The sequence below is a fragment of the Dipodomys merriami genome, unplaced genomic scaffold, assembly GCF_024711535.1.
Source record: "Dipodomys merriami isolate MVZ:Mamm:240054 unplaced genomic scaffold, mDipMer1.0.p SCAF_3, whole genome shotgun sequence".
In the NCBI taxonomy this organism is placed as follows: Eukaryota; Metazoa; Chordata; class Mammalia; order Rodentia; family Heteromyidae; genus Dipodomys; species Dipodomys merriami.
The window spans coordinates 70,804,689-70,825,362 of NW_027204492.1; the positions used below are offsets into that span (position 1 = coordinate 70,804,689).

General features: G+C 47.9%; 1 pseudogene; it reads left to right on the forward strand.

Moving 5' to 3' along the window:
- Positions 1-2,905: 2,905 nt before the first annotated feature.
- LOC138839555 (securin-like) overlaps positions 2,906-20,674 on the forward strand; it is a 27,816-nt pseudogene continuing 10,047 nt past the window's right edge.

Sequence of the window (20,674 nt, forward strand, 5' to 3'; positions counted from 1 at the left end):
CTGCCTTCCTTGGTGGCCTCTGAGCAGAAAGCAGCTTGAGTGACCTTGAACTTCTAATTGGCAGATTCATCTCTAGGTTGGGAACATTGCTGGGTTTCATTAGCTCCAGACTAGTAGACAGAAAACAGGTGAGCTGTTATGCCCTCAATTCCAGGAGTCACCTTCCTTTCCCCTGTGGGGGCTTAGGAATACAGGTAAAATATCCCCTAACCTGTCCTTGCCTAGCTCTGATGTTACTGCCTCATATTCCATCGACTTCCAGGTCTCTATGGCAGAAGATTCCAGGATCCACCTGACTTACTGCCTCTGCGGGATTTCCGCTTTCTGGAAGTCCTTTCTGGTGTCTGATCTTAAGTCTACTTGCTATCATCTTTTTGTTTCCTTTCTCATTTTGTCTTAGTAATAGTGAGGCAGAAGCTTTCTAGTTGTTCTTCTACACCAGCACCATGAAAAGAAGGTGATGGGAAAGGGCTCAGTATAGCTTTTTGTCCCCCAGCTATGTGACTTTGGATGCAGCGTGTACTGGAGCTCAGTCCCTTATAGCCTCTTCTGCTACCGTCGTGCATGCTAGTCAATTGTACAGCTAAGTGCTGTATTAAAATCCTCAGGCTAGACACTGTTCAGGGTGGGAACTTGGCTAACTGGTATGTGACCAACATGGCCAGATCCTACCCTTCTGAGCCTTCCAGTCTAGCAGCCTTCCCTGGCTTCACCTTCTTCTCTACCTGGATACTGAGGGTGGAACCCAGGTGCTTCTAATCCAGTAGACTGAGTAATTCAAATCTCTCCTCCATCCCTGACAGATGACCTCTGAGGTCTGCTCCAGCCCTATGGCTCTATGATTCCAGCTGGGGGTATCCAATTAACCCTTGTCATGCTTGGCTGGGCTTCGTGGGCTGTGGAGTGGGAAGAGGTGGGGGACGAAAAGGTCTGAGGAAGGGCCATTCTCAGCTCACACTAGGATACTCCACCTCTTCCTCTATTCTACACCCTCTCCCTGTCATGCCAGGAAAGTGGCTGGCCAAGTGAGGAGATTTGCTAGATTCTAGGTCCTTGTGGTAACAGACAAATCTGACTTTGCATCATAGCTACCTGGCCTTTGGTCCAGACTCAAGTGGAATATGCCTTTGAAAGGCTGAGGGAGGGAAAGGTGGGGGAGCTTTTGGAGTAACAGCAGGATCGCCACCCATCAAGAAGCCACGTGTCCCCATGGGCCTAATGCCAGCACAAGGCAGTCTCTTCCTGGTAGTACACTGTGCCCGTTTTCTGAGGTCACAAAGTCTGGGTGAGGTTTGGATTCCACTCAGGATAGTGGTACAACTACACATGTGGCAATTGTCAGAGCCCATGTGGGCCTTAGAGACTGCCATAAACGGGCACCTTATGGGCCACTTAAAACCTTCAAAGTGTTTTCTTTGGCTCATGCAGTGCCTACATTAAGAAGAAATTAGCGGCCATCATTTAAAATTCAGGAGAATTTTTTTTTAAAAAAAAAAACAACATAAAATCCAGATTTAGAACTTCTAAAAAACGCTGAAGATCTAGTCATCTTAGTCTCACATTCACAAGGCAGTAGACAGTTGGGTGTGAGTGGCAACTGTCCCCTGAGCCGGGGCACATACTCTTGGTTTCTTCATGGTCTCCATCTGCCTGACTTTACTTCTTCCTCAGGAAAATGAAGAAAGTAGAAGCTCACAGAGCAAAGAAGGCACTTCCCCCAGGTCACCCAGCATGGAAGAAACAAGGGCCAAGATTAGAACCGTTGTTTTTGCTAAGGTCCACGTCTTCCCACCCCTTTGCCACCAGCAGTCTCTGTATTCTGGTGGCCAGGCTTTGTCTGGCTGCTTTCCTGAATGCATAACCCTTTTAACCCACCAGGCCTCAGCCCCAGCCCAGGCCCCCTTCGGGTGAGAGCAGAGGCGCTGCGGGGCCTCCACAGCCCGGCCCCATCTCCCGCAGTTCAGAACAAGAATCTCATTAAATGCAGGGGGCGCCGCCGCCGGGCCTGGGGCTCCCTGACCACAGAGCAGGCTTCCTTCTGCAAACAGCCAGGCTGGCTGTGTGTGCACAGAGGGGCACTGCAGTCCTTGGCCCACCCAGCCCACCCTCGGCCTGGCCTCCCTGCTGCCTTGCTTCCTCCCCTCCATCTTTTGACAACCCTGGCCTGCCTCAGTCTCCCCATGACTGTGCTGGCCCACTGTGCTCTTTTTCCTTTGGCTCCTCCTCCTGTCCTGCCCTTCTCCCCCCTCCCCCACCCCCCCAGCTCCATGACTTTGTCTTTCTACTTTGGATTTGATATTTGTTATCATCTCTCCTTGATTCCTCACTAGTGCCGCCTTCTCTGAGCTTCCCTCTGGGTTGTCTCCTCAGGCGAAGGCTTGGCTCCTTGAGCCTTAGGTCTTCTAACAATGAGAGTCACATCTCAGGACCTCACTCGTCTCTCTGGCTTGTCCTCCTAGTGTGTGTTATGGAGTCCGCCGCCGTAAGGCATGCTACTGGGGAGGTTGGCCGTGCTGGATAAACATGGCCCCAGCAGCAGGACGCGAGGAATTCTGCTGACAGTGCTTTCCTCCAGAGCTGAGGAGGGGCAGTGTGAACTGATGGCCAGGGGCCCCAAGGAGAAGGCAGCATCCTTCCCATGCCTGTGTCCCCTGCCTTCAGAACCTCCTATGTGGTTTGAGTGTCACCTCAGCTGGAGGAATGGGACACCCCAGAAGCTGCACCCTGCCAAGCTCCGTCTTCAATAGCCCCTCCACCATACATCCCCGTACCCCTGTAGATATTCTTCCCTTTGGGATCTGCAGTTCTGAGTCTGCTGTGTGAAATTCAGGCTAGTGTTTCTCCTGGCCTGGCGTGGCCTGATCTGGCTAGCCCAGACATCCAGTCCAGCTCACTGCAGCCAACACTCTGCCTGTGGACAACACCTGCTGCCAGTTCTGTATTGAAAGCCTCTCCTCCCCACAGTAAAGGTGAGTGACTCCTCTCTCACTTATTGGGGGTGGGGTGCTGTACCCTGTTGAGGGTCTGAAGGTTGCTAAGTCACCTTGCAATCTTTCACACTTGAGTTGGGATAAGCAGGGTGTGGGAGGACTTCTGAGGTGCAAACTGAGCAGAGCATATGCATACAATCAGTGATGGTCTATTTGTGGGTCTGAGGTGGGGTGAGCTCAGAGATATGGTAGCTCTGATTATAATGGGGCTGAAGGGGGAGAAGGTCTGAGATGTCAGGAGAAACTAGGGGTGCAAGTATAGAAGAAGGGGTCATAGAGGAAGGGGTTAAATGATTTGAGGCCAAGTCTCCTGAAGCAGCCCTAGACATAGTTCTGTGCATAGAGCCCTTTAGATGGAGGATTGCTATGGGCTGTAGACATGTGGAGGTATGAGAGGGTCTTCTAGAACATTCAGAACATTCTAGAACCTATTCTGAGTGTGATTCTTGAATCCTAGGTTTGCTCCAAGTTCCTATATTCTAAAACAGTCCTCAGACCTAGGTAATCCAGGACAGAATGCCATGATAGCTTGCCAGGTAGTGAGCCTTGATGGCTCACTTCAACCTCCTAGCAATATGGCATCGGGAAAGGGGGGTTATTGGGGCATATTGGTTCCATTTTACAAGGAGGAAATGCAGGCCAAGAAAATGTAAAGAAGTTCCTTTCAAGTCCCACAGTGAGCAGCCGCTTTCCACCCAAGGTCTGTGGTTGACTGTATTGGCTTTTTATCTTAGTCCCAGAAACCTTCAGGGACAAACTTAGCTCCCCCTCGCGCCTCCCCCCCCAGTCCATTCCCACTCACATTCCAACCTCAACAGTTTCAAAGTCCTGACTTTGGACCTGCTGCCTAAGTTCCACTGGGCTGTGGCTGGGAGTGGGGTGGGCTGGGGGAAGGGACTTCCCTCCCTCTTCCCTTGTCCCTGTCAGCTCAAGGCCTACCAGGGCTTCACTATAGGCCACCACCTGTTGAGATTTTTGGCTTCTCCCCCAGCTGGGGGCAGGACCAGCTGCTGGAGGGGAGTGTGGTGGAAGCTGGGGGAAGGGCCAAAGGGAGGGGGCTGTCCCCAGGGTTTTGCTGGGTTCCTGGGCTCCAGGTGGTAGGTCTGGGGAAGGCTGGCTGAACATCTGAGAGCAGGCTGGGGGGTTGGGCCTCAGGAGTCCCACACTGCTGGTCAGCCTCCGGTGTGCTGGGGTGTGAGGAAGCGGCCACAGAACAAACAAACAGAGCCTGTGAGGACAGGAAGCAATTAAGGACCACCCGGCCTAGGCTGCTGGGGAGCTCAGATGGAGCAGGCCAAGGCTAGGCTCTGAGGCCAGCTATAGGTGTGGCCTGGGGCAAGGCCAGTGAAGGCCAGAAAAGTGGAGGGACAGACTACAGGCCATCAGGATTCTGGGGAAGCCATAGCAGGTGTGCCCTGCCTTGGAAGAAACCTCTTTGATGGGCACAGGGTCCTGGCTTCTGGTCAGGAGGATTTCATTGGTCCTAGGTCTGGCCTTTGACTGCCATACTCTGGAAACTCACTACTTTGTTCCTTCATTTTGTTCCTGCCAGTCCCTTCTGTCCTCTGAGTCTCAGTCTTCCTAGCTGTATAATGAGCTGGTTGGATAAATGATCTACAGTCTTTTGACTTCATAGTTCACATTGCTGGAAAGCTGTGGAAAGCAAAGGATTTATTTACTAAGGAGAATTGTGTGTGTGTGTGTGTGTGTGTGTGTGTGTGCATGTCCATGTACATGCAAGCGTGTGAGCACATGTGCACCAGTACTGGGGCTTGAGCTCAGGGGTCCAAGCTTTCATTTGGCTTTTTTGCTCAAGGCTGGTGCTCTACCTCTTGAGGCATAGCTCTACTTCTGGCTTTTTGCTGGTCAATTGGAGATAAGACCTCCTGGGCTTTCCTGCTAGGGCTGGTTTCAAACCAAGATCCTCAGGTCTCAGGCTCTTGAGTAGCTAGGATTACAGGCATGAGTCACCGGCATCTGGCATAAAGTAATCACTGAGTACCAACTGTGTACAGCCTCTGGGCTAAATAGGGAGATTGGGAAATGTAATTTGGAAACTTAACAATACTATGTGTGGACTGTGTGGGCTGCTGGAAAGTTCACCTGTAGGGTATTGATCCTGGGAAGTAGATATTGTCAATATGTCCATAGTATAAATAAGGAAATGAAGACTCTGTTTAGTGACAGGCCTACATCTGCCTAGTTAGGAAGGGGGAAGCTGAGAGTTGCACCTAAACTGCTTCCATTGGAGATGAGAGACCAGACACTGTCATCTCCTGTATAGCGTCTGGCCTTGCCTTGTCCCTGTCACTGAATTTCAGCCTCAAAACCAGTTGTTTACCTGCAGATACCATCCCTACTTTATAGAGACTTAATCAGCACATGAGTGATGTCTATTGTCCTGGGTGCAACTGTACCCCTCCACTCCCACACTGTTTGGCCCTGGCCTCCAAAAAAGCTGGCAGCATTCCTGTAGTTCCCGTGAGTTCCCATCTTGTCACCTGGGAAGAGGCAGCAGGGCAGAGCACTTGCCCCTTTGTTCTGTGGTGCTGTGTGCTCACAGCCTCCATTTCCCCCTTTTCCCTAGAGCAAGGGCCATGCTTCAGGTATTGCAGTAGGGTTGTGTGTGCTAAATCCCAGCCTCATGGTGAATTCATGCTTCTGAGCATTGCAAGTGACAGAGCCAAGACTCTGTAACTCCCAGGGAGCCCCAGGTATTCTGGTCTCCTTCCTTCCCAGGTCATGATACAGGGGCTGCTCACTCTTTGACCCAGATTACCTTGTTTATGCTCTCTACAATGCAGAGGTGGATATGCTCCCTATTGCCATCATTCCCAGTCACCACATAAGGAAATTGAGAGACCCTCCCCCCCATACCACGTAGCTGGTATGGTACAAAGGTAGGATTCATACCAAAGCTCATTAAAGCAGAGCCTATGTGTCTAGCCATGTTGCAGTTATGTCAACAAAGTCATGTGCATATGTGTGTGTGTGTGTGTGCATGCACACACATGCACACCAGTCCTGAGGCTTGAACCCAGGGCTTGGTCATTGTCCCTAAGCTTTTTGTGCTCAAGGACACTGAACTACCATTTGAGCCACAGCAATACTTCTGGCATTTTGCTGGTTAGTTGGAGATATGAGTCTTAAGGACTTTAGTGCTTAAGGACTTTAGATCTTCAGATCTCCACCCCCCGAGTAGCTAGGATTACAAGCATGAGTCAATACCACACAGCTTAAAAGTCCATTCCTTTTTTTTTTTTTGTCAGTTGTGGGGCTTAAACTCTGGGCCTGGGCGCTGTCCCTCAGCTCTTCAGCTCAAGGCTAGCACTCTACCACTTGAGCCACACACCACTTCTAGTTTTCTGGTGGTTTATTGGAGACAAGAGACTTATGGATTTTCTTGCTCGGGCTGGCTTTGAACCACAATCCTCAGATCTCAGCCTCTTGAGTAGCTAGGATTACAGGTGTGAGTCACTGGTGCCTGGCCAAAAGTCCATTCTTAAGGAACATGACCTAGACACCAAGAAACAGGAAGTCATTGACAGGGCTTGGCCTAAGAGAGACATCAATTTATCTGGCAGGATAAATAAATTGGCCTTGGAAGGTCAGATGAGAAGCAAGGATACTGATGTGTAGGTTTGGGCACTTGGAGTTTTAGGGGGGGAAGATGGCAGCCCACCTGAATCCAGGCAGTGCTGGCATGGACAGACAGGCAGTAATGGAGAACATTATGGCTATGAAATCAGGGCCTCTTATGCTCCTCCTGGTGCTGCCCTCGGTGGGAGGAGCATTAACCCTCAAGAAGGGGAGCACTTTGCTCAATTAACTGTCTGTGAGGGTAGGATGGGATGTAAGTTTATTCTGCAACTAGCACAAAGTGCTTTCCAAGCCAGCCGGCTCTGGTTGGGGGAACTGCCATCTCCAGGAACTTGTGGGAAGTCAAGGTCTCACTGGCTTCTCACTGGCGCCTGCACACGCGCACGCGCCTACACACACACACACACACACACACACACACACACACACACACACACACACACACACACATACACACGCGCGCGCACACACTCAGGTCGGCACTGGAGCTTAAACATTGGGCCTGAACACTGTCCCTTAGCTTTTTAGCTTAAGGCTAGCACTCTACCACTTGAGCCACAGCTCCAACTTCTGGCTTTTTGCTGGTTAACTAGAGATAAAAATCTCTTAGACTTTGCTGCCTGGGATGGCTTCAATTCAAGATCCTCAAATCTCAGGCTCTTGGATTACTGATGTGAGCCACCATGGCCCAGCAGACTCTAGAATCTTCACAGCAAACTTACCATAGGCTGTACTGGGAAGCCAGAGGAGAGGAAACGAACTGAATTTAGGCCATACATAGGCCTTTTATTCCACGGTACATGTTTATTAGATAAGAGAAGTATTTTGATGAGAACTAACTCCCTTCTGTTAAGGATAGAGGTAAACCTCCTTTGTGATCCCTGGCAGCACCTTGAAAATTGAGGGGTTGGGAATCACAGATGAGTCATAGTCCCACCCTTCCAGTGAAAGAGATGAGGCAGAAGCCTATCTCCCTCTGAGCAGGAATGACCGTTCCCAGGCTCTGGGCCCTAGCTGAGCCCAGCCCTGGGCCGTAGGTGGTCAGAGTACTGCTCTGGCCTTCTCAATAGCTGCCCTTATCCCATCAGACCCCTGGGGCCAGTCTGAGTCTGTACAAAAGGGAGCTTTAGTTGTAGGCCTTTGCTGGAGCCCTGGGAATCAGTGACAAGCTGGACGGGATAATAGGTTAATTAAAGCTATACCATATGTGAAGGGTCCTAGGGCAGAGATCCACACAGGGCAGGCACCTTGACTCCTGAGCCACAGCTATTCTGAAGAAACTTAGTCCAGCCCCTCCTAATCATTGGGCCTCAGTTTCCCCATCTGTACAATAAGGAGCTTGCAAGAAAGGTTTGTTAGGACTGTGCCAGCACTAACGTTCCACGAGTCTCTAATTAAAACTGTCCCCCGTGTATTAATCTTTTTGTCAAGTTTTAATTAGTGGCTGATGGAACCAGAGCAGGCAACAGCTGCTACTCCCCTGCTGGGAGGCAGGGGACACCCACAGGATGCTTGACCTGATAATCACCGCTAAGTGGCCTCTATCCCTACATCTCTGTCCCTCTTCTCCAGGTTCCTTAAGGTTTTAGTGTGTGTGTGTGTGTGTGTGTGTGTGTGTGTGTGTGTGTGTGTGTGTGTGTTGGATGGAATGGATGGTGGTGAGGGGTATAGCCTTCATCTTAGCTCACATCTTGGGTTTGTAACTTATTCTCTCTGAGCTTTGATTTCCTCTTCCATCAAACTGGAACAATATTTAGCCACAAACAACAGAAAAATCAACTCACAATGTCTTAAAAGATAAGTATATCAGTTACCCCACAGGAAGTCCTTTAAAAAGGTATATGTCAATAGTTGGTTCATTCAGCATCAAAGATTCCAGTTCTATCCATCTTTCTGTTGCACCATGTTCAACTCTTGGCTTTGGCCCTCAGGCCTAACCCCTGACTTTCTCACAGTGATAAGGTGGCTGCAAAAGCTCCAATTATCACACTCTAATGCAACACATTCCAAAGACTAGAAGAAATAATAACTCTGCCTTGTAGAGTTATTACTGCAAGATAGCCTTCCTCAGATACCACCCCCCAACCCTAGCAGCTTTCTGTTATTGCTTCTCACTGTGCACAGTTGTGTTACCATGCTAAGCTGAACCCAGCCACATGGCAAAGAGGTTGCAATTACACAACTAACTCTCAACCCTCATTCTGTATTAGAATGTCCTATGGTGGTTTTTTTTTAAAAATAGAAGTGTCCAGACAACATTTCAGACCAGTTTAATCTCTGAATGTGGGGTCCCAATTACTAGTATTTTTGAAAAACCTCCCAAAATGAATCAAATATGTAGCCAGTAGTGTGGACTACTGTCTTAGACTAACAATGATTCAGTCTCTCTAGCTTAGCATAGGCAATTCACATGCTGGCTGCTCAGAAGTAGGGTCACCAGTGACTCACACCTATAATCTTAGCTACTCAGGAGGCTGAGAGCTGAGGATCGTGGTTTGAGGCCTGCCAGGGCAGCAAAATCTGTGAAATTTGTATTTCCAATTAAGCATCCCCCCAGCAAAAAAAAAAAAAAAAAAAAAAAAAAGCTGGAAGTGGAGCTGTGGCTTAAGCACAAAAGCTCAGGGACAGTTGTTATCTACCCAATACCTATATATTCCCCTCAGTTCCAGATTAGCACTAGGAGTGGGGTTGAAACCCATGTAAAACATATGTCCTCCAGAGACATTTCCCACCAGGAGCAGCCTTGGCATTAGACTGCAAGGATCTGCCTAACCAGCTGCATCTAAACCTGGCTACACATCACAGTCTCTTGAGATGCTTGTTAAAAGTAATGATTCCTCCGTAGTGTACTTAATAGCTCCAGGACCAGACCAGGACTAGAGTCTAAACTTGTATGAGCACGTGCACACACATGCATACATGTGCATATTTATTAATTCTTCAGGTACGTCATAGTAGCATATGCCTAGTGATGTTTTAGACTGTTTACATATATCCCTCATGGGCCTGGAAGTCCACAGTAAGGGGACATTTTCTGGAGTGGAATCACCACCACATTTCCTTCCTTCCTTCCTCCCTTCTGTCTTTCCTTCTCTTTCTCCCTCTTTCTTTCTCTTTCTTCTTTCTCTTTCTCTCTCCTTCCTTCCTTCCTTCCTTCCTTCCTTCCTTCCTTCCTTCCTCTCTCTCTCTGTTTTTCTCTCTCTCTCTCTCTTTCTTTCTTTCTTCTCCCCCCCCCTTCTTTCTTCCTATTGCGCCAGTCGAGGGCTTGATCTCAGGGCCTAGGCACTGTCTTTGAGCTTTTTCACTCAAAGTTAGTACTCTACCATATATCTACTTAACATATATATCTACTTAACATATATCTACTTCTGGCTTTTTTGGACTTCCTTGCTGAGGCTGGCTTGGAACTATAATCCTTAGATCTCAGCCTCCTGAGCAGCTAGGATTACAGGTAGCAGCCACTTCTTGTGAACACATTAGAGTTACCTAGAAAGTTACCTAGCAAGGTGATTTCTGGCTTTGGTTCTTAAAAGGAGAATAACAACACACCTTATCTGTAATTGCAAAGAGCCCAGAAGGCAATAGGAAGAATTTGCCACCAGAACATACAGAATGGATGGTGTGCAAATATCTGTGCACTGACAGAGTGGTCAGGGTTTTTAGGCTTGTCACTGGGTAATCTTGGACCAGCCTTCTTGAGCCAACCCCAAGTTTGGCTACTTTTGTTAACTTGAAGGGTTGCATACATGGATATAAATTTTTTGCATTGTTCTTAATATCTTTAGGAAAAACCTTGGCAGAAGGTATTCTCTCTATTACAAGTCATCTCAATACTCCCAATGAATTGACTAGAAGTCCTTTGTGTTAAGCAGGAGGAAGACAGAGGGAAAAGACTGGCCTGACAGGTTCTTTTCAGGGAAGAAAGGTTGGGGTAGGAATAGGTGTCCAGGATAAGGTTCAAGGGTACCCCAAGTGAAGTCGAAAGTCCCCAGAAGCCCATGTCTGGAGCGTCAGTTTCTCCTTGGTCTGTGAGGCCCTTAGCTTAATTTGTTGGCATGTCCAAAAGAAGTTTGCTTCCCCCCTGTCTCCATCCACTCTGCACCTACTGTGTGCCTGGATTATGATGTTTATAGACCACATCCATCCCCTCCCTCTGGTTCTGCAGCTTCCCTCCAGAGGGGCCCTGGGTCTCCCATTCCCTTCCCCCCCACCCCCATCCCTCAGTCCACATCTGGCTCTGGGTCAAATGTAGATCTTCTTTCAGCCAGCAGGCCTGAGAGCGTCCATCTGTGGAGCTGGAGTCGGAGCCAGAGGCAGTCCAACAAGGAGCCCATCCATCAGCTGAGCCCAAGCCAGGGCTGGGAAAGACCACGGTGTCAGACCACCCAGGACGAGGCTGGAGAGGGAAGCACGGCCTGCCGCCGTTTGTTCTGGCTGAGCCAGTCCAAGGAGTAAAGGATCCAAGGCTAGGATGGAGGAATCTAGAGACTGTTCCTCTGAGTCCCACCAACACTTTATGTGACCTTGAGCTTGTCCCTGTCTCTCTCTGGGCCTCAGCCTACTCATCTGGAGCATGAAGACAATGAACTGCAATGGTAGTGCCATAGAATCCTAGGGTTGGAAGTACCTTTAGGGCCATCTAATCTCACCCCATAGCCAATACTTGAGTCCCTGAGCAGTTTCCTGCTCACTCATTGCCTAAACTAGGCTTGCATACTTGCAGCTATGGGGAGCTCCCTGCCTCCAGTGTGTCCTGACTCATCTCAGCATTACTCTCTCTCAGAAGTTTCATCTCAACTGGTCTCCCTGTGGTTCCCATCAATGAGTCCTACCTAGTCCTGTCTCCTAGCATCTGCCATCTGACAGCCCTTTAGGGGTCTGAATCCATAATTCCCTTAAATCTAAATCCTGATTTCACTCTTTTCGAACCTAAGCATCCCCTGCAACTGTTCTCACAGAGCTCAGGATGAAATTGCTTAAGGTACGGGGCCCATCCCTGTGCAAAGCTCCCACGTGGAGTCTTGGCAAAGATGCAAAGCATCAGAATAGCATCTGGATCTTTCCAGACACAGTAGTTCCTGCATGCAAACCTAAGGGCTCATGTGGTTTATTACCTATGGGATTTCTACCCCAAGAGTTCCATAGAGATGCTTTTCTGACTTTTGTTTCTTACCCCATTACCTAGCTGTAGACTTTGCTCAGAGTTGGCACTAGAACTCACATGCTGAGATAGCTGAAAGCCAAAGGCTTGTGGATGTGTATATACATGTGAATAGTAGGAATAAACATGATCACCACACTCACATATGAATATATGTGTGAATGCAAATGATCAGTATGTCTGTGTCTGAGCAGTATGCCTGCAAGTAAGCGTCAGTATACACGGAACACTGAGTATGTATGTATATGTATGGATGTTAACATTGCATATACAGTGTCACCATTTCTGTATCCAGGCAAGCACTGAGCGTCTATGTGAGCATTTGTGCAGCTATGTGAGAACCTGTATATATGAAGGTGAACATATTCATGAGTGCTGTGTATGCATGTGGTCATGCATGCATGGAAATGTTCAGTATGTATGCAAAGCATGAGTGGAGTCAGCCTGGAGGGCCCTAGATTACCCTTATACAACCAGGACTTTGCCCATACCTGCAACATCAGTTACCTAGTGAGGGCATGGTGGTAAAAGGGTAAATTTAGTTCAAAAGTTATCAAGTTGGGTAGATTAGTTAGGGTTCAGGGCTCTGAGGAGCATCTTACAGTGGAAGGCTCTTGCTGGCTTGGCAAATGGAGATCAGACTCTGGAAAATGCTCCAATATTTAAAAAATTCCAACCTCTTAATTCTTCATGGTCTTACTTGTGGGTGTGGGGGGGAAGGGGATGTGAAGAAAAACAGACCCAATTGAGAACTATTGTTCCAGGTCTGAAGGCTCTCAATGACTCAGGAAGTCTTATCTGAATAATTAGTTGCGTTATGCCTTATTTGTGTAGAGGGTGACCAATCAGAATATATCTCCGGGTATTAAAAAAACCCTAGCCTGAGAGCCACAAAGAGTAGGTGAGGAGACACAGGGAAAGCAACAGAAACTTTTGATTGAGATTCTTTTGAGTAAAGTTCCTTGCACTCATCTTCTATATTTTCCTAGATTTCATTCCTTGAATTCCTGAGATAAGAACCTGAGAAGGCCTGCTGCAGTGCTAGCAATGGAGCTGCAACACTAGCAGCCATTGTCTGCTGCTTAGCTGCAACATCAAATAGGAATTGCCTACTACAGGACTGAAATCCTAGCAATCTTGGTCTGCTGTGGAGCCCCCCAAGAGCCCTATCAGAAGAAAATTCCATATGAGCAGTGTTGATCAGTGTCCATACTTGGGAGAGGATAGTATCTATATATGCAGCCTCCAGAAGTACACTCCAGTACTGAGTGTACTTCTATATGCAGCTTGCCAGTGTTATGTCCCTTAGTGCCAACAGAGCAGAAAGAGGTGGCTGTGTCCTATCTGTTGACAAGGATGACCTGGAGATCCATCTGAAGCTGTAGGAAATGACTGTGCCCCATCAATTGTTTGGGAGTATTTCTGGCTGGCTGAAGAAAAGGCAAGGTGGAAGCTGAGCTCTGTCATTTGACGGGGGTATTCCCAGCTGTCTGCCTGAGAATGTGAGGCAGCTGCTCTGGCATGCGGCTAGAGGATCCTGGCCATGCCTACTGTGACGTGGCTCATCTGTGTCTGTGTGTGTGCTTGTGTGCATGTGTGTGTGTGTGTGTGTGTGTGTGTGTGTGTGTGTGTGTGTGTGTGTGTGTGTGTGTGTGTGTGTGTGTGTGTGTGTGTGTGTGTGTGTGTGTGTGTGTGTGTGTCTTTTTGCTACTCAGCTGCCATTGCCCCAATCGGCACAAGGGAAGTCTGCCTTGCCAGAGCTCAAGGTCATAGGAAGGATACTTTACTCTAGTGTCATCTATCCTGGGTCCCAGTAGAGAGGACAGCCACTAGTTTCCAGGTTGGATAAGAGGGCATGTGTGCCAGGAAAGGACAGAGCAGATGAAGAGAAAGAGAAGGTGGGCATTAGAGAACCTATTGGCCATCTTGGGGAGAGGCAGCCTGCAGAGGCTGTGGACAAACAGCCACAGATGGGCATCTCCAGAGCCAATGGTAGCTGGATTGGTGGTAAGCATAACTCAGATGAATCTGAATTCTGGCTCCAGTCCTGTGCTTTCTGGCTGCCTATCCATTGTCTCACCTGCACAATGTGGGTGTTGGGAAAAGCCCTAGGTGTGACCCATAGCCGGCACTAATGCAAGGGCTTCCTTGCTTTGCCATCCCTCTGAGATGATCCAAGTGATATAAATGGTAGCTTGCTAGTCCCAAACAGGACTATCTTTTTTTGCAGGGTGGGGGAGGGGGCTCTATCAGGTTTATTTGGAGCTTCTGACCAAACAGATTTTGGCTTTGCTTCCTTGATTGGAAAGTCTACTTGGCAGGGCCAGAGTTCCTGTGAGTGACTCCTTGGCCAACCTGAGCTTCCACCTGGGGATTCCCATCATTCCTCATCTGTGAAATCTTTCTAGAAATCCAGAACAAGGCTGAAAACATAACAACTCCACTGCCTTAAAAACTCTTCTCCATCCCCTCTCCATGCAGGAGTCAGGGGGCAGAGATGAATGTTGGTACAAATGAGAAAACTGAGGCTGTGGTCAGTGACAACTTCTCCCAGCTCACACAGCTGTGAGACTGATGTCAGATAAAACTTAGCCAACCATACCCATTGTCACTTGGATTTTACATATCGTCACCCTACCTCCCCCATCCTCCCCCACCCTAGTATCCTTGGCCCAAGCTGTGACAGACTACTCATGGTTTCCAAAATGTTCCTTGTGTTTTCCTGTCTCTGTGTTTTTTCCTCACCAGCTCCTTTTGGCTGGGAAAGTCCACGCCTTCACTCCCTCCCATCCCTACCCCACTTCCAGTCCTTACCTCCTGAGCTTGTGGAAACCCTCTTGGTGCTTTATGCTTTGGAACTGAGACACTCTTTTGATTCCTAGAAGCTGGGAGGTTTTCTTGTGCTCCCAGAGAGCTTTGCTGCTTTCTTGTCTTGTGTCACTCAATGCTGTGACCACTGAACAAGATGGGTCTTGGAGATCATTGAGCCAAATCCTTTTGAGGCTCTGAGGAAGGAACCTGGGAGAAGTAGAAATAAGCAGGAGTTCAAACACTTGGCAGATTTTCTCCAGACTCACTGACCACTGTTTCACAGTCTTTCCTGTGGAAGGTCCTTGGTGTCCTAAGCCCTCTCCTCTGCCTTCCCCATCCTTCTTACCTCTCCCTTCATCATCTCCCCTTTCCATTCCTCTCTCCTTCTTCTTTTGTTTGTCAGTTGTGGGGCCTGGGCATTGTCCCTGAGCCTCTTTGTGCTCAAGGCTAGCACTCTAGCCACAATGCTACTTTTTTTCTGAGTAGTTTGTTGGAGATAAAAGTCTCACGGACTTTCCTGCCTGGGCTGGCTTTGAAACCCAATCTTCAGATCTAAGCCTCCTGAGTAGGTAGGATTACAGGTGTGAGCCATTGGTGCCTGGCTCCTCTCTCCTTCTTCATCTACTTTCCATTCCCTTCTGCTTCTTTATCTCCTTAGTGAAATTTATCTATGATCATTGTTTAAGCACAATATTAACCAAAGTATTTATTTCTTGTTTTATAGCCACCTATAGTCACCTACCTATTTAATTTTGTGTTGTTTTGGTTTTATTATTTTTTCCCTTATGTGCCAGTACTGGAGCATGAACTCAGGGCCTCAAGCTCTCATTTGGCTTTTTCACTCAAGACTGGTGCTCTCCTACTTGAGGTGCAGCTGTACTTCTGGCTTTTTGGGGGTAGTTAATTGGAGATAAGACTCTCATAGACTTTCCTTCCAGGGCTGGCTTTGAACCACAATTCTCAGATCTCAGCCTTTTGAGTAGCTAAGATTACAGGAGTGAGCCAGCTAGACATCTACCTTTAAAACAATGAGTATCTGAATTAAGGAAGCCCTAAATTTTCACACTAGTCTTACGAACATAAATGGACAAGTCAAACTAAACAAGTCTTAAACCTTTTCTATAAGATCTCCAGCAGTATTTTTTTTACCTGAATCACCTCCACACATTTTCAATTCAACATGTCTCAACTGACTCCACCAGCTGTTCTCTGCTCCAAACCTGCTCTTCTGTCTGTGCTTTTTGCCTCAATGGATGGCATGCCCCTATCCTTATTAGAGTTCTGGAGAGATGTCTAGTGGGTAGAGCTCAGGGATGCTACCGTGAAACCTTCATCAATGCACAGGACTAAGCAGATCTTTTCATGTTTGGGAAACTGTCAGTAGGGTGGAGGTTGAAAAGTCAAGCCCTAAAGCAAGGGCCCCATACCCAGTGCACAATACAAATATTGGGGAGGTACTAGACTTTGCCAACCTAGGCTCCAGCTAAGACCAGTTCTAACAGAGGTACAGGCATCAACATTTTTATCACGTGCATGTGCAGCCAAGGCTGGGACCCTCCTTTCTGGGAAAAGTGTATAAAGACACACTCTGAAGCTATCCTCAAGTTAATCAGGATAGTCTCCCTCAAATATCTGGCCTACCTATCAGGCCTGCTGGTTATTGTGTTAGCAAATCTGGCTACTGTGTGTATTAGAGTATGTCTAAGCACTGAGGGGCTGATGGAGCCCCACTTCTCCCCCTTCCCTCCTCTCTGCCCATCTCTGAAGGAGGAGGGGTGCTGATGGAGAAGAGGAAGGGAGGGGGCTGGGGAGCACAGCTGGGATTCCAATCACCTCCAACCACAAAAATCCATATCAAGCCATTTCTCCCCTTCCTCCCCGCTCCAGGCTGGGCTGTACAGAAGCACCCCACTTCCTGAAAGCAGCCCAGAGGCCCCAAGCTGATGCTAGGAGAGGGCTCAGCAGCTTGGTGGTGGGGAGGAGGGGAGACAGCCCCAAACTTCCTGAGTTAGTCCTGGATTGAGGGATATTTGTGGAGCTCCCTGCCTCTCTTAAATCCCTTCAGCCCCCAAGCTGGCTCTTGTCTAGGAGAAGAAGGTGTTGGGCAGGTGAGGAGGTGAGATGCCCTTTCTGATTTCCTGTTACAACAATGACTGCCCAGGAGCAGATCTAGTTGCACCCCCTTGCCCTTTCCTCTTGCTGAGCAGGACCTGGGTATCCATATGAGAGTGTTGACCTTCCCTTCAAAAGAGCCCTCCATCAGCCTCTACTCCTCACGTAAGCAGGAAAGCTCTCATTGCAAGCTGGAAAAGTCCATTCAAAGCTGCTTGGATGTGGTGGCACCCCTCTGTGATCTCGGCATTTGGTAGGTGATAGGAGGATCACAAGTTCAAGGCCATTCCAGGCTATATATAGTGAAACTCCATCTCACTTTGCATATGTAAGGCCCTGAGTTTCACTCTCAGAAATACCAATGAGAACGGAGTGGGGTGGAGTGTACAGAGGCCTAAAAAAGCAGGGCAGGACTTTGATAACACTGTCCAACAAGAATTTGCCAGCTTAAGGACTGCTGGAATTGGAGATTGAAGAGGTCATAGTGCAGCATCTGCCCAGAAGCCTGCAAAGGAGTATGCAAGGTGGACTAAATCTAGGCTTCAGGGCAGATTTCTAGGGCTTAAGCTAGCAAGTTGTCCCCCAGAGGATCAGAACAGAGGCAGAAGTCGACTGACCCTTGGAGGCAGATGTTATTCTTGTAAAATGTGACTTTATCCCTGGTAGGGGTTACCTTACAATGACAAACAAGCTCTAGAATCTCCAGGAGTGGGATTCGAGCTGTGTTGAGTTGCTGAGGGAAAAGGAAAGGGGTTGGGAATTACATGCAGGTAATGCTAGTCCAATCTGCAGAAACCACAGACAACTGAGAAGGGTCATCTAGAGAAACAGGCAAAGCCCAGAGGTATGCGGTGTCTGGAACATGTTGCACCAAGTCTAGTGGAGGGTAGAAGGGATAGCAGGGATGGAGCTGAATCCAGAGAGGGTAAAGTCTATGTCTTAATGTAAAATCTGACTCTCTCTCTCTCTCTCTCTCTCTCTCTCTCTCTCTCTCTCTCTCTCTCTCTCTCTCTCTTTCTCTCTCTCTCTCTCCTCTCTCTCTCTCTCTCTCTCTCTCTCTCTCTCTCTCTCTCTCTCTCTCTCTCTCTCTCTCTCTCTCTCTCTCTCTCTCTCTCTCTCTCTCTTTCTCTCTACCTGCCAGTACCATAGCTTGAACGGAAAGCATTGCACTCATGCTTGGCTTTTTGCTCCACTCTATGAACCACACCTTCATTCTGTCTTTTGATCATTAATTGGAGATGAAGTGCCCAGACCCACTAGTACTAGGCAAAACTGTTTCTTTTTGGCCAGCACTAGGTTTGAACCCAGAACCTTGTACTTGCTTGGCTTACTTGCTCATCTGGCTCTAGCACTTGAGGTATACCTTCAGCTTATAACTTTATGTTGAAGATAACTGAGATTAAGGTCACTCGGAATTATGGATGTGCAGGAACTCTTTGACTTATGAGGGGGCCACTCCCCAATAAACCCATTGTAAGTTGAATATGTCATCAGTCAAAGATGCATTTTCTATAGCTAGCCTGCTAACATCATAATTTAGCAACATGGTAGAATATCAGTTGTTTGTCATCAAGATCAATTGTGTAGCTGGCTGGGAGCTTCAACTCATTGCCACTACCCAGCTTCATGAGAGTACCATAATGTACATCTCTATCCTAGGAGAAGATCAAAATTCAAAAGCAGAGTTTGTACTGAATGCATATGTAATTTAAGCAGTGAAAAGTAAAAAGTCATAATGGAACCATCATAAATTGGGACTTTCTGTACTTGAAGCATGGTAAGAGATGATCAGACTGCATATGTCTACATATCTATAAAACAGTGTTTTTCCCTTCCTGGTTGGAGGCTAACTTGGAACATGAGACCTGAACCTGAGGGACGGTGTGAAGGCTAGTACAGTGGTCTGAGCTCCTGAAGTTGATAGGAGAGAGGTTGTAGAGAGCCATGATAGTGCTTGACAACTTGACAGTTGAAGGAAGACCAGGTAAACTCACATTAGAGTTTCACTTGCTTTCTTAAAGTACTCTAATCGCTCCTGATGGTCTTGGGGTAGAGGCTAAATTCCTTTCAATGGCTACAAGGTCCAGCCACACAGCCACTTCTCTACCTTTATCTCTTAGCAGGCATTGCCTCCATCCCATTTCATAGCTTTGGTTCTGGCTTGCTCTCTGTCTCTGTCTCTCTGTGTCTCTGTCTCTGTCTCTGTCTCTGTCTCTGTCTCTCTGTCTGTCTCTCTCTCTCTCTCTCTCTCTCTCTCTCTGTCCCTTTACTTCAAGTTCTCCTTTATAACCTTTAGCCTTTGCATATGCCCTTTTTTGGTATTGGAGCTTGAACTTAGGGCCTGAGCACTATCCTTAGCTCATTGCTTAAGATTGGCACTCTATCACTTAGAGCCACACCTCCACTTTAAGCTTTTTGCTGGTTAATATTAATGAGTCTCACAGACTTTATTTTATTTTATTTTTTATTGTGAAAATACTGTACAGAGGGGTTACAATTACATGGGAAAGATAGTGAGTACATTTCTTATCAAGCATTGTAGCCTCCTCCTTTGTTTCCCCTTCCCATCCCTTCCCATCCTCCCCTCCTGCCCCCCACCCAATCCTCCTCCCCCCCCACCAAAGTTGTAAAGTTTGTTTTCGACATAACGACTTGTACATCTCATTGTGCAATGGATCCACCTCTATCCCTATTTAAACGATTTGTTTTTTCTCCTCCACAAATTATACAACCTCAAATACAGTGAAAGCAGGGGTTATACCATGGCGGAGGAAGTCTCACAGACTTTTATGCCTGGGCTGGCTTTGAACGGGATCCTCAGATCTCAGTCTCCTTAGTAGCTAGGATTACAAGTGTGAGCTACAGGAACCTAGCTTGTATATGCTCTTCTTTACCTGTGAGACTCCTACCCTCGTGGCCCCATCCTGAAACCTAATTTGACAACCTCACACCCCAGGCTGGTTGCTACTCTTATTTAGGATTCAGCTTTATAAAGTCTTTCATGATCTCTACTGCCAAACCAGGAGCAGATACTTTTCTTCTCCATCTCATTTGTTAGTAACCTGTTATTACCCTATCTCATTTGTTAGTAACCCACACAGTGACTTTCTCATTATACATCAGAAAAGCTTGTAAGCTGATGAAGGGCAGGCTTTTGTGGATGATCTCCTGCTGCTTCTTTCTGTGCATGTCTGGGAGGAAAAAAGGACAGGGACATACGCAGTACCATGCCTAGCTCATGGTAGTGACATCATTTCTAGAGAGAGGGTAGATTTTGTCTCAGGGGTAGAGGAATAGGGGTGGAGAGAGAGAGTTTGGATTTGGGCCCAGTTGAGCTAAATGTATCTAAGGGTCACCTGGGAGGACATATGAGTAGGTTGTCCACTTTGTGGGCCCAGAGCTCAGGGGAGCAGTTTGGACTGGAATGGTCTGCTGAGAGGTGAGAGCTAAAGCTGTGGGAATGAACTTGAAACGATGTTTTTTATTCCTAAGTAAGCAGCCAGCCAAGAACTAGTATGTTTTCAAACATTGGTAGCCAAGGATGTGACTGGATGAGGTGGAGGGAGGTGGAAAGAGGTGGCACCCTCTCCTGTAGGGCAGAGGGGGATCCCTCCTCTGCAAATGCCCCACTGTCACACACCCCTGAGGGACAGAGGGCTTCAGTTCTGCAGCCTGGCTTGGGAAGGAAGACTGGACAGAAAGTCCTGCTGGCCTCTCTGTGTTTCCCTTCCCTCATCAACTGCCTCAATGTTCCCTAGGTCCTTACCCTTGGCCAGGGCCCATTGACTCCATTATATATACTGCTTGTCTCCCATCTCCACAGACACACCCATACCTCTTCCCCATGGACTCTTCCCTGCCCTAGGATGGCCTCTGTAAGTCAATGTGCTTGCTCCTTCCCTAGTGGGGCCCAGGAATCCTGCCAAACTTTGTACTCCTGGCCTAGGGATGACTCAGGCTTCCCTCCAGTCCCTGAGCCACACCATAGGCTGAGCAACTG